Source organism: Lepus europaeus, chromosome 7, assembly GCF_033115175.1.
Source record: "Lepus europaeus isolate LE1 chromosome 7, mLepTim1.pri, whole genome shotgun sequence".
In the NCBI taxonomy this organism is placed as follows: Eukaryota; Metazoa; Chordata; class Mammalia; order Lagomorpha; family Leporidae; genus Lepus; species Lepus europaeus.
The window spans coordinates 65,309,482-65,326,849 of NC_084833.1; the positions used below are offsets into that span (position 1 = coordinate 65,309,482).

Here is a 17,368-nt window from a genome sequence, read left to right on the forward strand (position 1 = left end):
TCCCAGTGAGCCATGAGTCCAGAAGGGTAAGCAGCAGATTCTCGGCAGTCTTCTGTATCTCTAAGCTTCAGTGTTCGGCAGTTTAGGTGTACTAAATGCATTTTTGACATTATACTATTTTCCACTTATGATGGGTTTATTGGGATATAACTCTACTGTAAGTCTGTTTCCTGACGAGAATACAGAGAACGAAAGTGTTGGAATGTTGAGAAAAGTGCTAGACACATTGGACACAATACACATGTCTACTACACATATTGTTACAAACACAAAGCGAGGGCAAAGGGCAGGGGCAAACACGTTATCAAAAGAGAATGGCTGAGGCTGATGGTGTGACTCAGTGGCTTAAGCCTCTGTTTATGATGCTGGCATCCCACATCAGAGCACTGGGTCCAGTCTTAACTGCTCTGCTTCCAATCCAGTTCCCTGCGAATGCCTGGGAAAATAGCAGAAGATGGCCCCAGTACTTGGACCCTTGCGACCCACGTGGGAGACCCATGTGGGGTTCCAGGCTCCTGGCTTTGGCCTTGCCCAGCCCTGGTGGTTGTGTCCATTTGGAGAGTGAACCATTGGATGGAAGATCGCTCTCTCTCCATGTCTCTCCCTTTCTCTCTCACTCTGCCTTTCAAATAAATGAATAAATCTTTTTCTAAATAAAGAGATAATGACTGGGAATTTTTCAAATATAACAAATTCAAAAACAGAGTAACTACAAAGAAAACATACTTAAGGAAATGTAAAGAGCTGAAAATCAAAGACAAAGGGAAAATATTAAAAGCAGCTGGGGAAAAATGACATTTTAGTATCCAAAGGCTTATGATAAGATTGAAAGCTGGTTTCTTAGTGGAAACAACACAATCCAGAAAAGGTGATGCAATGACATTTTAAATTACTCAAAGGAAACAAATGTAAGGGCAAAGTAAAGACATTTTTCAGACCGTAAAAATGGAGAAAATTCTCCCCAGAAGACCTACACTGAAGGAAATACTAAAGGCAAAATGAAAATAATCCTGCAGAGAAAAATGAAAATGCAGGAAGGGAGCCAGCATTGTGGTACACTGGCATCCCTTATCAGTGCCAGTTGGCATCCCAGCCACTCCACTTCCAATCCAGTTTCCTTCTAATGCATCTGGGGAGACAGCAGATGATGTTTTTTTACCCATACTGCCCATGGGAGACATGGGAGACCCGATGGAATTCACACTTCTGGCTTCAGCCTGGCCCAGCCCTGGCATTTAGAGAGTGAACCAATAATTGAAAGATCTCTCTCTCTCTCTCTCTCTCTCTCTCTCTCTCTCTCTCTCTGACTCTCTTTCACATTGCCTTTCAAGTAAGGTGAAAAAACATTTGTTGAAAGAAGACAATGCATAAAAGAACAAAGGGCAGAAGAAAGGATTTTGACTTTGAAACAGATAGTAATGCCTCATCAAATAAATGGGATACACATAAAATACATGTGGGATTATCATGCATGATTCTAACACAAAAGTTGAGAAGGAGCACATGAAATTAAAATACTGGGGTTTGCATTGTGGCATAGTGGGTTAAGCTGCCACCTGCAACACCAGCATCTCATCTGGATGCTGGATCAAGTCCTGGCTGCTCCACTTTCCATCCAGCTCCCTGCTAATGGGCCTGGGAGGGTCATGGAGGATGGTGCAAGTCCTTGGGCCCCTACACCCATATGAGAGACCTGGATGAAGCTCCTGGAAGTCAACTAGCAGATGGCAGATCTCTCTCTTTATCTCTCCCCGCCTTTCTCTCTAATTCTGCCTTTCAAATAAAATAAATCTTAAAAAAAAATACTCTTAAGATCCTACCATTGTCTGGAAAGTGATAAAAATATCATTTTTTGTTACTCTAATAAATCAAAGATATTTTTTGTAACCTCATACCCACTAATAGAATTATTTTATATGAGTGAAAATTTAATAAGGAAATAAATGGAAAAATATGTAAGATAATTGATCAAAAGAAGGTTTAAAAAAAAAGAAAAATACACATTAAGTAGGATGAACAGAAAGCAAATAGCAAGTTGATAGTTACAAGCCCAGATTTATCCTATGATTATATTAAAAATAGTAGAGACTGATGTTAGGCACAGCCAATTAAGCCACCCCCTGCGATGCTGGTATTCAACGTTGGAATGCTGGTTTGAGCCCTGGCTGCTCAACTTCTGTTCCAGCTCCCTCTAAAATGTCTGGGAGAACAGAGAAGAATAGCTCCTGTGCTTGGGCCCCTGCCACCCACATGGGAGTTTCAGGCTCCTGACTTCAGCCTGGCCCACCCACAGCTGTTGTAGCCATTTAGGGAGTGAACCACTGAACAGAGGATCACTATCTCTTTTTGTCTTTCTCTCCTTTTGCCTTCCCTCCCATCCTCTCTCCCTTTTTCTACCTTCCAAATAAATAAGAAAGTTTTTCTTAAGAAGTGTAAACTGTACTTCTTAAAATAAAGATTATTATAGTAAATGCTAAACTCATTCTGCTTAAGACATACCTCAGTTATGAGAACATAGAAATACTGAAAGAGTGAGTGAAAGTATATTATATAAATAAGATCTAAATGAGAATTAATATAACTATACTGATGTCAGTGAAATTTAAGGCAATATCAATTAAGTCAGACATTTTTGTGATAATACAGTCAATTCTAAATCTATGAGACTTCGCTTCAAATATAAAGACAAAATTTCCCAAAACTATAAGGAAATCTTACAACAGAGGACTTTTATCAACTATTAGAGCAGCACAATTAATAAAGTAGACCTAACTATGTATAAATAACATTGCACCAAGCAGTTGTAGGATACACTCACTTTTTCTCTGGTACAAATAGATTATTTACCAAAGTTGGTTATGCTGGGTCTTAACAAATTCCAGAAGATTGAGACATTAAGAATACGTTCAGTGACCACAGTGGAGTTTATTGGAAATCAATGATAAAACCCCAAAAATGTGTGGCTATTACAGTATGTGGTTCTGTATAACTTACAATCAAAGAAGAAACCATACAAAAAGTCTAAAATGTTTTTGAAGTGAATGATGATGAGAATATAGTGTATCAGAATTTCTAAGTTATAGATAAATCTGTAACATTAAGTGCCTGTGTCAGAAATTTATAACCTTAAATGATTGTGTCAGAAAAAAAGAAAGATGTTAAAGTAAATCATCTTAAGTCTCTATGTGAAGCCACCAAAGGTCAGTTAGTTTAGTGCTAGGAAAGTGAAAGGAAGGAAATAGTAAAGGTAAAGATAAAAATCAAATGCATGACTATGCAGTAGAAAAATAATAAAGGCAAAAGTTCTAATCCATGATATTGATAAACGCTTTGGAGAATTAGAAATGAAAAAAGACAAGGCAAAATAACCAATATAAGGAACAAAAGAAAGTTGATACTACAAGTACAGACAATTAAGGATGAGAAGATCCTGTTAACAATCTAATGCTAATTAATATGAAATTCAAAGAAAATGTCTAAATTTCAAGCAAAACACAACTTTCAATTTTTTCAAACCATTCCATGAAAACTCATTCCATCCAAACTCATTGTATGAAGTCAGCATTACCTTGATTCCAAAACCAGACAAGCATACCACAAAAAAGGAAACTATAGACCAGTATTGCTGATGAACATAGATGCCAAAATACTAGCAAATCAAATCCAACAACAGATCAAAGTGGGATTTATTTGAGGGATACAGCAATTTACAAATCAATAAACATATAACGTGATGTCAGCAGAATGTAGGATAAAAATCATGTGAACATCTCTCTAGATGCAGAAAGGGCACTCAGTGGGAGTGGTGCTGTGGCATAATGAATAAAGCCACCACCTGCAACCTGTGATGCCAGCGTCCCTGGAAAGTCCTCCACTGCCCCAGTTCCAATCCAGCTCTCTGCTAATGGCCTAGAAAAACAGCAGAAGATGGCCCAAGTGCTTGGGCCCTTGCTTTCCACGTGGGAGCCCCAAAAGAAGTTCTTGGCTCATGGCTTTGGCCTGGCCCAGCCCCAGCCATTGTGACCCTCTGAGGAGTGAACCAATGGATAGAAGACCTCTCCCCTCCCCTCCCCTCCCCTTCTTTCCCCTCTCCTCCCCTCCCCTTCCTTCCCCTCCCCTCCCCTCCCCTCTCCTCCCTTCCCCTCCCCTCCCTCTCCTCTCCTTCTCTCTCTTTTTTTTTTTAACTTTTATTTAATGAATATAAATTTCCGAGGTACAGCTGTGGATCGCTCCTTCTCTTTGTAACTCCGACTTTCAAATAAATAAATTAACCTTTTTAAAAAAGAAAGAAGCATTCAGTAAAATTCGGCATTCATTCATGATGAAAACTTTGAACAAATTAGGAATAGAAGGAACAAACCTCAATGTAAAATAAAGGCTATATGTGACAAACCCACAGTCAGCATAATTTTGAATGAGAAGAAGCTGAAAGCATTTCCTCTAAGATCTGGAACCAGACAGAAATGTCCAGTATCATCATTCTTATTGAAGATAATACTGGAAGTCAGATTGATTAGGCAACAGAAAGAAATAAAAGGACTACCAATAGGAAAGGAGGAGTCAGGTTATTCTTGTTTTGAGTTTGCATGATTCTCTATATAGAAAAACCTTATGACTCCACCAAAAGACCTTTTAGAACTGATAAGTGAAATCAGTAAAGTTGTAGGATGAACACAAAAAAATCAGTAACATTTGTGTAGACCAATAACAAACTCACTGACAAAGAAATTGTAAGAGCGATCCCATTCATAATAACTCAAAAAAACAAAACAAAACAAAAAACCTGGGAATAAACTTAACCAAGGATGAGAAAAACTTTTATAATGAAAATTACAAGGGGCTGGCACTGTGGCACAGCAGGTTAACGCCCTGGCCTGAAGCGCTAGCATCCCTTATGGGCGCCGATTCTAGTCCTGGCTGCTCCTCTTCCAATCCAGCTCTCTTCTGTGGCCTGGGATAGAAGTAGAAGATGGCCCAAGTCCTTGGGCCCCTGAACCCACATGGGAGACCAGGAAGAAGCTCTTGGCGCCTGGCCAGGACAGGTTAATTGCTGCTTGAGGCACCGTTATCAGAGTGCCTAAGATCCCATTCTGCTTCTGATCCCACTTCCTGCTATAATGTACCTGGGAGGCAGCAGAAGATGGCCTAAGTACTTTGAGTTCCTGCCACCTATGTGGGAAATCTAAATGGAATTCCTAGCATTGATCTGGCCCAGATCTGGCTTAAATGCCTGCGCCTAAAACATTTTCATCACTCCAGAAGGCCTTCCTGTACCCATTAAGCAGTTATTCCCTGAATCCTACCATCCCTCAGCCCCTGGCAGCTACCAGTCTGCTCTCCCTCTCTGTGGATTTCCCTATTCTGTATATTTCATATAATGGAATCATAGAACATGTGCATGGAGGCAGAGCCTGTATGACCTACCATAGGTAGGGAACCTTTTTCTTGCCAGGGGTCATTTAGATGTTTATAATGTTATTTGTGGCCCTACACAGTTATCAACTCAAAATTAGCCTTTGTAGCTTTCCTGAGTTTTGGGTCCCATCCATGGTTGCCTTGGCCGGGCCAGACCCAGTGATTCTGTGGGCCAGATGTTCCCCACCCCGCAACACCTCTCCCAAGGGCCCACCTCCCAGTGTTGTTGCACTCAGGATTAAGTTTCCCACACATGAATTTGGGGGCACACCTTGAGACTGTAGCGCCATACTAGTTCCCTCTTTCCCAAGCGTAGCTCCCGTGCAGCTCATGTGGTGTCCCCCTCCGCAAGCCTGTGAGCATGACAAACTGCTCTCCGACTCATCTGTGCAGTGTCAGGTGTCAAGAGCTCGACTGTTCCCGTACTCCCAGGGCAGGCATCCCTCCCTCTTAACCTGTCAACAGATAAATCTAGTAAAGTAGTTGTTTCACTTTCTTTAAGTGTTCTTTGATGCACATTTTTAATTTTAATGAAATTTAATTTGTTTTTTCTTGTTTTTAGTATTTTAAGTGTTATATCTGAAATCTGTTAAATTCAGGATTATACAAATTTATCCCTATTTTTTTGGCAATAGTTTTATTTTAGTTCTTATATTTAAGTCTGTAATCCATTTTGAGTTAATTTTTGTATATGGCATGATATAGGAGCCCAATTCCAGTTGTCTTGGCATAGTTTATTTTTTTTCCCTAAAGATTTATTTATTTATTTGAAAGTCAGAGTTACACAGAGAGAGGAGAGGCAGAGAGAGAGAGGTCTTCCATCTGCTGGTTCACTCCCCAATTGGCCGCAACTGCCGGAGCTATGCCGATCTGAAGCCAGGAACCAGGAAGCTATTCCAGTTCTCCCACACAGGTGCAGGGGCTCAAGGATTTGGGCCACCTTCTGCTCCTTTCCCAGGCCATAGCAGAGAGCTGGATGGGAAGTGGAACAGCCGGGACTCGAACCGGCGCCCTATCGGATGCTGGCACTGCAGCGCTGGCCTCACTTGGCTTGATTTATTAAAGAGACTATTCTTCCCTTTTTAATGTTCTTGCCATCCTGGTTGAAAATAATTGCTCAGATTTTATTTCTGGACTTGAGTCCATTGATTTGTATACATCTATTCTTATGTCAGTACCATAATAAGTTTTGAATTTGAGAAGTATGGGTTCTCCAACTTTGTTCTTCCTTTTCAATATTGTTTTGGCTATTCATGGTCCCTTGCAATTCCATACTAATTTGAGGATTCAGTTTTATATTTCCACACAAAAAAGCCATTGATATTTTGTTAGAGATTGTAATAAATCTATAGATTGCTTTGAGTAGTATTGCCATCTTACAGAAATAAGTCTCCCAGTGGGTTGTCTTTCCATTTATTTATATCTTCTTCAGTTCTTAACAGTGTCATGTGTCATTAGACATTGTTTTTGTTTGTCCTTTCCAATTTCGGTGGCTTTTTTTTTTTAAACCTGCCTAATTGTTCTGGCTGGAATTTACAATACAATGACAACTAGCAAGGTGAAACCAGGCATTCCTGTTTTGTTTCTTCTTAAGAGAGAGCAGTTAGCCTTTTGCTGTTGTGTATGATGTTACCTTTGAGATTTTCATGAATGCCCTGAGTCATGTTTAGGAAGTCCTTTCTCTTCCTAGGTTTTTGAGTGTATTATCGTATTGTTTTTTGACAAAAATTCAGATTATCAAATGGTTTTATTCTTTTCCTCTGTTAATGTAGTGTATTATGTTGATTTACTTTAGAATGTTCAGCTGCCCTTGGTTCCCTGGAAAATAACACTGGGTCCTGGTCTATAATCCTTTTGAAATGTTTTTAGATAGTTTGCTAGTATTTTAGTGAGGATTTTATATCTATATTTATAAGATATTGGACTGTAGTTTTCTTTGCCTGTGATGTATTGGAGTATTACTGGCCTTTATAAAATGAGTTAGGAAGTAGTGCCCTATTCTATCTCTTGTTAATTCTTCCTTAAGTACTCTTAATTCACCAGTGAAGCCATCAGGCCCTGGATTTCTTTTTGTCAGGAACTTTTTAATCACTGATTCTATTTTTTGTTATATACCTATTCAGATCTTCTATGTATTGTTGAGTCAGTTTAAATAAGTTATGCATTTCTAGAAATTCTGCATTCCATCTAGGTTATCTAATTTGTTGGCATTCAATTATTCATAGTGTTTTCTTTTTATCTCTTTAAGATCTGAAATAATGCCCCTGTTTTTCTTTCAGATTTTAGTTATGGGCATCTTGTTTTTTGTAGTCTAGCTAAATATGTGTTCATTTAGCTGACCTGAAAGAACTGACTTTTGGTTTCATTGATTCTCTCTCTTGTTTTTCTATTTTCTATTTCATTTTTCTTTGCTCTTATCTTTATTATTTCTATCATTTTATTTTGTTTTCTGTTTGCTTTTTCCTACTTGCTAAGATGTAAAGTTAGGCTGTTAAGTTTTTTTGTCTTTTTGTTTATTGTTTTCAATTTATCTGAGAGACAGAGAAAGAGAGAGCTCCCATCCACTGGTTCACTTCCCAAATTCCAGGAATGACTGGGGCTGCAGCCGCAAGCTGGGAGCTCAATTCAGGTCTCCCCACAGGGGTGGCAGGACCCAGTCACTTGAGCCATTACCTGCTGCCTCCCAGGGTCTGCAGTCACAGGAAGCTGGAAGCAGGAGCTAGAGAAAGAAATCAAAGCCAGGCCCTCCAGTGTGGGACGTGGTCCTTTTAACCACCAGGCCAAATGCCTGCCCTGAGATCTTTCTTTTTCAATGTCAGTATTTAAACCTACAAATGTACACGTCCCACAAAGTGTTGCATCCTGTGTTCTTGTTTTCTTTCATCTCAAAGTATTTTTTTAAATTTTCATTGCAATTTCTTTATGGATCCTTTGGATGTTTAAGAGCCTATTGATTAAATTTTATATATTTGTGAATTTTTCAGTTTTCCTTTCATTTTTGATTTCTCAGTTAATTCTTTTTTTAAAAAATATTTATTTAAAAGTCAAAATTGCAGAGAGACAGAGATAGGCAGACAGAAGGATCTTCCATTCTCTGGTTCACTCCCGAAATGACTGCAATGGCTGGGGTTGGGCCAGGCCAAATCCAGGAGCCAGGATCTTCCTCTAGGTCTTCCTCTAGGCCTAAGCAGTTGGGTCATCCTCCACTGCCTTTCCCAGGCTGTTAGCAGGGAGCTGGATCAGAAGTAGAGCAGCTGGGACACAAACAGGCACCCACATGGGATGCTGGCATCACAGGCAGTGGCTTTACCCATTATGCCACAGTGCCAGCCCATTCATGCTGTTTTGACAGAGAAGTTGGTTTTATGATTTTGGTATTTTTAAAAATTACTGAAACTGTTTTTGTGACCTAACATATGGTCTGTCCTAAGAATGCTCCATGTGCACTTAAGAAGGCATAGAGGCCTGTGCTGTGATGCAACAGGTTAAGCTGCCATTGGCTCCTGGCTTTTGCCTGGGCCAGCCCTAGCTGTTCTGGCCATTTGGGGAGTGAACAGCAGATGGAAGAGTCTCTCTCTCTCTCTCTCCCTCCCTCCTTCCCTCCTTCCCTCCTTCCCTCCCCCTCTCCCCCTCTCCCCCTCTCCCCCTCTCCCCTTCTCTCTCTGTAATTCTAACACAAGACTTTGAGGACAAAGCCTTTAACACATGGGCAAATGGGAGCCACCCAATCTGATATCCAAACCATAGTAGTTGTCAAATCCTCTATTTCCTTGTTGATCTTCTGTCTCGATGTTTTATCCATTATTGAAAGTGTTGATCTCTCTATTACTGTAAGATTGTCTGTTTTCCCCTTCGATTTTATTAATGCTGCTTTATATATTTTTATCTCTTTTATTTTTTGGTTCATATGTTTCTTTTTTTTTTTTAAGATTTTATTTATTTATTTGAAAGAGTTACAGACAGTGAGAGGGAGAGACAGAGAGAAAGGTTTTCTGTCTGTTGGTTCACTCCCCAGGTGAACCAACAGCCGGAGCTGCGCCAATCCGAAGCCAGGAGCCAGGTGCCTCTTCCCAGTCTCCCATGTGGGTGCAGGGGCCCAAGGCCTTGGGCCATCCTCTGCTGCTTTCCCAGGCCACAGCAGAGAGCTGGATTGGAAGAGGAGCAGCTGGGACTAGAACCGGTGCCCGTATGGGATGCCGGCGCTGCAGGCGAAGGATTAACCTACTGCGCCACAGCGCCGGCCCCAGGTTCATATGTTTCTGATTGTTGTTATGTCTTCTTAATAAACTGATATGTTTATCAATATATAATGATTTTTTTTGCCTGTTTTGATAATTTTTGACTTTTTGTCTGATATTATTTTAGCCCCTTGGTCTTTTTGTTACTATTTAAATGAAATATTTTTCCATATTTTCTCCTTGAACTTGTGTCTTGGCTCTCATGTGAGTCTCTTGTTGGCAGCATACAGTTGAAACATATTTTGCTTTTCCATTCTGCTAATCTCTGCCTTTTGATTAGAGCATTTAATCCACTTACACTTAATGTAATTACTGGTATGGAAAGACTCATTTCAGCAATTTTCCTGTTTGTTTTCTATGTGTCTTGTACTTTTTGTGCCTCAGACTCTCCTCTACTGCCTTCCCTTGTGTGGAACTGATTTTTTTGGTAGGGTGCCATTTTTTATTCCATTCTCATTTTCTTTTCTGTGTATTCTTGAGGTTTTTTTAATGGGGGTTTTACTCAGGGGATTATAATTAACATCATATATATATATATGTGTGTGTGTATATATATATATGTATATATATAAAAACAATCAAGTTTCTTTTTTTTTTTTTAAAGATTTATTTATTTATTTGAAAGTCAGAGTTACGCATAGAGAGGAAGAGAGGCAGAGAGAGAAAGGTCTTCCATCCATTAGTTCACTCCCCAGATGGCTGCAACGGCTGGAGCTGCGCTGATCCAAAGCCAGGAGCCAGGAGCTTCTTCCGGGTCTCTCACATGCGTGTAGGGTCCCAAGCACTTGGGACATCTTCTGCTTTCCCAGGCCATAGCAGAGAGCTAGATTGGAAGTGGAGCAGCAGGAACTCAAACCGTCACCCATATGGGATGCTGGCAGTGCAGGTGGCGGCTTTACCCACTACGCCACAGCATCAGCCCCAACAATCTAATTTCAACTGCATACCAGCTTAGCTTCAATTGCATACAAAAGCTCAGCTCTTATACACTTCTGTCCCCCTCCCACTTTATGTTGTTATTTTCACAAATTGCATCTTTATATATGGTGTGTCCACAATACACATTTGCCCATTTAGTTCCTTTACTGGAGGTTTTTTTTTTTTTTTTTTAAGATTTTATTTATTTATTTTTTTAAAGGCAGAGTGGTGCAGGGAAAGGGGGGTACACTGGTAGGGGGAGGGTCTTGGCAATAAGAAAGGGAGGGAGAAATCTTTCAACCACTGGTTCACCCCAAAATGTATACAGCAACTGGGCCTAGGCTGAGCTGGAGCCAGGAGACAGAACACCCAGGTCTCCCATATAGGTGACAGGAACCCAGATACTTGTGCTATCATCTGCTGTCTCTGAGTTGCATCAGCCAGAAGTTAGATTGGAAAGAAAAGCCAGATTAGATCCGAGACACTCTAGTAATGGGATACAGGCATCCTAAGTGGCTTAACCCATCGTGCCACAACAGCTTCCTGTTATTGTCTGCTGTCCTCTAGTTCCAACTTGAAGGCCTTAGCCTTCACTTCCTGCTTCCACTGAACCTAGTGATCAGCGAGAGATGGAAGCTTAGAGTCTTCCCTTAACAGGCATCTTGTTCTGAGCATACTTCTCCAGTATATTTGGATACTTTTGAATGCCCTATTTTCTCAAGGAATCTTTTGCCAGCTTTTCTTCCCATGCCTTAGGCAGTCTGTTGTAAATCCTAGTTGTAAGCACTTGCTCCAGGTAACTGTGGGTTATCTGTTTGCCTTACCACTTGAACAGCGTGAGCTGCTTTGCGGCAGTGAGTTCTGACTAGGTGAAAAACAGGCAAGTGCCGTGCCTTATGCAGGCAGCCCGTATGTATATTAGGACAGAAAACCCCCATTTTTTTTTTTTAAAGAAGATCTGCTCCCCTCCCTTAGGAACCAAGGATCAGGCTCCACACTGGGAATACAGGATGCTGTCTTCCAGGCCTCTGTGAGATGGGGAGGCGAGTGGGGCCAGAGCAAGTCCAAATGCTGCAAAGCTTTCCTCATGGTTTTCAGTTGCCTTTATCATGATTCAACATTCATGCGGTTGATAGAAATCTTTTGACTATTTTCCAGCACTTTGACAAACTTAATTCTGATTTTTTTTGCTTCATTTTTTTGATGTTTCTCTGGAGGGGCAGGCTTTGGATCAACCTACTTCAGCATGTTCACTGACATCATTTGGTTTCTATGATGATGAAAAACATGACTTCCAAGGGTTGAAGAGATGCCTAGATGATTTTAAGCAAGAGAGAATACCGTGACCAGACATGTCCTTGAGAAAGAGTACCTTTAGTTTTCTAGAGAGTGATCTCTCCCAACCTTTTCTAAGTTTCATAAATTCTCTCTCCAGATTGCCATCAAATTTTTACATGATATTCAGATTTAAAATGTTAGTTATGTTGGAAGACTACTGTGGGGGCTTGAAGGAGGGCTGTCCCTTACATGGATAAACCTTCTTTCCTATCAGTTATACACTTAATTTATGATAGGAGCAGCTTAGCATGTGGGCAGCTCCAACTAGAATGCCCCAATGGGAGTAGCATCCGTGATTTGTTTATTGGTTGATTGATTTCCTCAGGCAGACTAGAAGGCCAGCTAGATGTAGGTGATTATATTACATGTATTTTCTTTGGCAGCCAAGAGAATGACAGGAACTGCATTTTTATGAATGAACTTTACATTCTTCCTCTATCTTTTTCCCCTTTGTGGAAATACTGATGATGTTGATTCTAATAAATACATTGTTGACATTTTGATATCTCTAAAAGTGAGATGCATCTTAAAATTAATGTCACATTATAATTGATAGTCTTATCTTAGTGTTACATATTCAGTGATAGATTTCACAGTTGATACTGACTTAGATTTTATGAACTGTTTAATGTTTTTAGCTGTTTCATGCGTTTTTGTAAAGTATTTTGAGTCCTTTTTTGAACAACACAGTATGAGATATATAAGTAGAAATACATTTATTGATTATGTTTGCTGATTGAATCCACCTCGGTTATTCTTAGCCAGGATCACTGAGAGCAGATTAGACATGGTTTTCTTTTCTCCTGAGTTTTCAATTTTGATGTAAATCTTTCCAGGATATTAGATGGAGTCAGGTCTTCATGGGAGATGGAAAATGGAAATTGAATGACTCATTGAACAAATTATATTTAATGTAATAGGCCTAGGAATTCCCAGCCTCTTCCCTCTCTGATTACTGCCTCATCTGGCTATTGGCACATGAGATGTTAGAATTCAAACCCTATTTAGCCAGTTTTGCTGAAAGAAAAAAAAGGAGAACCACACAGCTATTTCTTTTCTTTGTCTGGCCTGTTTAAAACATGGGTCTGGACTGATGCCTTGCCTAAGCCATTACTTGTGCACCTGCACACTGTAAAGGGAAACTCTGAAGTCTTTGCTTTACTTCACTGTGAGACTCAGACCGCACAATACAAAAGAATGTAACTGGAGTCCAGCTGCAATGTCTTCTTGCACTGAGGACTGAAATAGGTTTTAAAGTGATTTCTGAAATGAAATTTGTTAGCTATTGTTACACTACTTAACCGAGTGGTAGATAATACATTCAGAATGGATTGGTGAAACCATCATTGAACTAGCTGATCAGAACATATGGCTTTTCTAAACCCTCACTCATGTGGAGTTCTTTGTTTTATTCTCAGGAGAAATAGGAAGTGGTATAAGTGACAGGCTCTTTGGAAACTTCCTAGACTGTCCACAAGACTTTTACAAATCTCTGAAAGATGTCAGCTCTCTTTCTATAGGAGAATTATTGGAACCCAGAGGAATCATTTCCTTGACTTCAAATTTGTTCCTATAGCAGATCTTGACTACAACCACAGTAGTTGCCCATTTTACCCAATAGACTTGTTTTTGGTAGAGACATAATTTCTAACGTATGAAGAAATTCTGATGTGTTCACACTCAGATAATATTGAGCTAAGATCATGGTCATTCTAAGTCTATCTCAGTCATGGAACAGTCTGTTTTAACGATCTCTTACCTTTCTGTGACCAGGAGCATAAAGTGGTTGTGCATCCATATAAAGGGACTGGCCAGACTGTTCCTCACCTTGTGACTGGCATCTTTTCCTGTGCAGCCACACAGAACGTATGGTGCTTCCCTTTCAGTGTAACTAGATTGCATTTTCCCAGGAGGGAAGAAGAGACAAAGGAATTTGCAGAGTAGCAGTGAACCAACTGATTTTTTTTCTCTCTCTTTCTGCAGCTTACCTCTTAGCATGGCAATACTGACTTGTTGAATAAATGAGTCAGAATTTTTGCCAATGGCATCTTCTAGAAGCAATTAGATTACCTGAACTTTATTTGTATAAGTAATAAATTTTCTGTAGAAATAGTGAGTGACACCTGGGATTTCATTGGTATAAAGCTTATATTAAAAGCATAAAGGAAAATTCCAGAGCTCTACTTCTGGCTAGTGTGGCCCTGACTCCTCATTTCTGTTACAACCAGCTTCAAACCTACTGAAACACCTGTTGACAACATCTTGTATGAAGAATTATGGATTCCTTCCTATAAAAATTCTCAGCTTCTGTTTGTTAATCAAGCTGTTTTAGTGCACAGAGTTCAGGAATGATGACTGTTTTCACTAAATTAGCATCTGTTTGCTTTATGGCATCTGAAATCTGATGGCATCCTTCCAGAAGTAGGAGATTTTCACTTTGTGCTTAGGCTTAAATGCTGTGGCTTTAATTTTCACCTTTTCTACTGTAGACCCTGACCTCAAACCTCTAAATTGAACAATGACTGTGACAACTTGTAGTAGGTTTTCTGTTTTTCCTTCCTGTGCAACTTATCAAACAGTTGTTTTTCAGAAAAATAACATTATTGAAATGCACTGAATCACTAGTTGTTTCGGGTTTTGTACTTAATGGTAGGAATTTGACCTAAATTAAGAAACTGTTTTTGTGAAAACTTCCCCAAATGTCAGCCATTGCAGCTCTGCTATAATTATCTAACACTACACTGTGGAATGGAAATGAAAAAAAAAAAATGAAAAAAAGTGTCCACGCACACTCGTGGACTTACTGTGTTTTAGGACCAGAGAGAATATGATTATATCATCTGACTGAACCCTTCATTGTACAGATGGAGAAACAGGTTGGAAGATGAAGTGAGGTCATAAACTAAGTTAACCAAGCATTCCCTTCGATTTGGCCCACGAAGATGGTATGCTGATTTGCTGTCTAACACTTCTAAAGCAAACATAGGACATGCAAGAAGTATATTTATCAAAGCACATCTGTATCTGAGACTGATAACATCTTTTTTCCTGTTATAAAGAAAACTTTCTTATGAAAAATACCATGTAAATCCCTGTGTGTTAGCAGGGTACTATGTCTTGTTGGAAAATGTTAATTTTTGAATCACAGTTATCAATTTCTTTACTTGACACTTGGTTTTTCTCTAAAAGATACATTGCAAACTACCTCTCTTTTCTTCTTTCTTTCCTCAAATTAAGCTTGACAAAGCTAGTTTTTATTTTTCATTTACAGTTAAATAAGGCTTTGGAGTCATGCTGGCCCTCTTATCTGTGAGTTACTATGGAAATATTCACCTGGCTGAGTCTTGGTTCTCCTGGTGTGATACCTATGCCACTGTGCCTCTGGGTTGTTACAAGCATTGAACGAAGCACAGTTCTTAACATAGGCTTCAGACAAACTGAATAATTGGTTGTTTTCCAAACATATCATATTATTTCCTGCCTTGATAATCATTAGCCATGCTATTCCAAGTATCTGGAATGCTTTTCTCTCCATCTTGAGCATCAAAATTGTAGTTGCACAAGAACTCCTTTCCTTATTATCTATAAAACTTTTCTTCATTAACAGTTTCTTGATTTTCCATAAATTGTTGTTCTTTCCTCTTTTATAGACCTGTGAACAACTCTCTATAGTATCTCAAATTGAAATGTTGTGTGTGTGTGTATTCATTTAATTTTAACAATAACCAAGTTGTATTTATGTGTCTTATTCCTGTTTGAAATATTTTCAATGTAGAAATTGCATCTTCCTTGAGATTAAACTTCCTTGTATTGTGTAGACACTCAATAAATATTTCTTGAATTAAATTAGGAGAGCAAAAGCGATGTTCAGTTTTTGCAAATGCTATTAGGTAATCTGACACTCCACACCATGGCCCAAAGTTTTAACTCTAGATGTTCTGGCCAGGACCATCATCATTTCATGAAGTCCCTTAGGACGATGGCAGGCTATTAACTTCTGCGCGTGCTATAATCCAAGGCACAGGCAGCCATGCTGAAGCAGTTGTGTTCAGGAGTGAGAGCAAAGAACATTTTAAAATGGGGAATCCCCATGGAAATATAGCCAGGAGAGATCAACAAAATAAAAAATGCAGAAGGTGGCTGCTGGGTGAGACAGGAAATGAACACCTTGTGAAGATTAGGCACTCCACTGAGAGAGGGGAAATGTGGAAAGTGAGTCAGAAGTAATTGTGCAACTATTTCATCAATGACACTTGGAAGTATATTGTTATGTGTGTTGTTTTTAATGAAGTGTGCTTTTATAGTGCTGATGTTATTATCTGGATGAGGAAGTCTTCCTTGGTATTATTGTCATCTCAGCTTTCCACAACCAACTAAATTAAAATACAGTAATGTGATGGGACAGTGGGATAAGAAAGAAAACCAGATGACTCTGACATGTTAGCCCAAGCTGAACTTATTGCTTTTCTGGTTTGCAGTATACTCAGGTCAGAATTGCAGTTCCATGTAATGTTAAGGGGGAAGGGCCAAAGAAATAATGTATTTAGTTAATAGTGGGCTATGTCATGAGTAAGAGCAGTGTTTCTTAACACTGGAAGTCCCCAGAGTGTCTGTGAGCTCTGCAGGTAGCCCTTGGGCTGGCCTTTTGCAATCTGTTAGTATTTTTTATATGGCAATGTAAATGTTTTGAGTCACAAGTAGGTATGACTTAATCATTGAATTTCGTAAGTAAGACTTTATCTTAACTGATGTTACCTTTAAGAGAAGCACTCTTCTTTTGTTTAATTCTTCTGTGTTTAACTTCTGGGTAGGCAAAGAGTGGGAAGATGAAGTGATTCTATCAAGTGAGACAGTCTGAAGTAGGTGGTTTGTGAAATATTTTCTAAAAACTACTGTAGTTCTCCCTTATCTGCAATTTTGCTCTTTGCAGTTTTGTTTATGTGTGGTCAGCCACAGTCTAAAACACTGCCTGCTGTTCTATCACTGGGAAGTCTCATGCCGTCCCACCCAGGACTGAATCATCCCTTTGTTACGTTTCCACACTGTACACACCACCCAGCAGTCAGCCACTCGGTAGCCAGCCTGCTTACCAGATCTACCGTGGCGGTACTGCAGTGCTGGTTTGTAGGGTTTGATACTCTCTGCAGTTTCAGATGTCCACTGGGGGTCTTGGGACAAACCCCTCATGGTTGAGAGGGGATTGTTGTAAGTGCACGGAAAGATTCAGCGAGTTATTTTTAGCTAGGGGTGAATTACTTTAACTTCCATCAATACATCATCATAATAGTTCTCTAGGCAATTTTCTAAGGTTAATAACATTTGTATCCTGGATAATGTGTCATTATGAAACAAAACTGAGTCATTCATTTAACCGTATAGTTGTCTTAACTGTCACAACTTTCCCCAGATGGTTTTCAATTAAGAAAGATAATCATCAAAAGTAACTTGTGAATCAGATT

The 17,368-nt window shown here is 39.5% G+C and overlaps 1 protein-coding gene across 3 annotated transcripts in view; it reads left to right on the forward strand.

Moving 5' to 3' along the window:
• UVRAG (UV radiation resistance associated) overlaps positions 1–17,368 on the forward strand; it is a 322,825-nt gene that overhangs the window by 204,032 nt on the left and 101,425 nt on the right. The gene's annotated exons all lie outside the window — the stretch shown is intronic.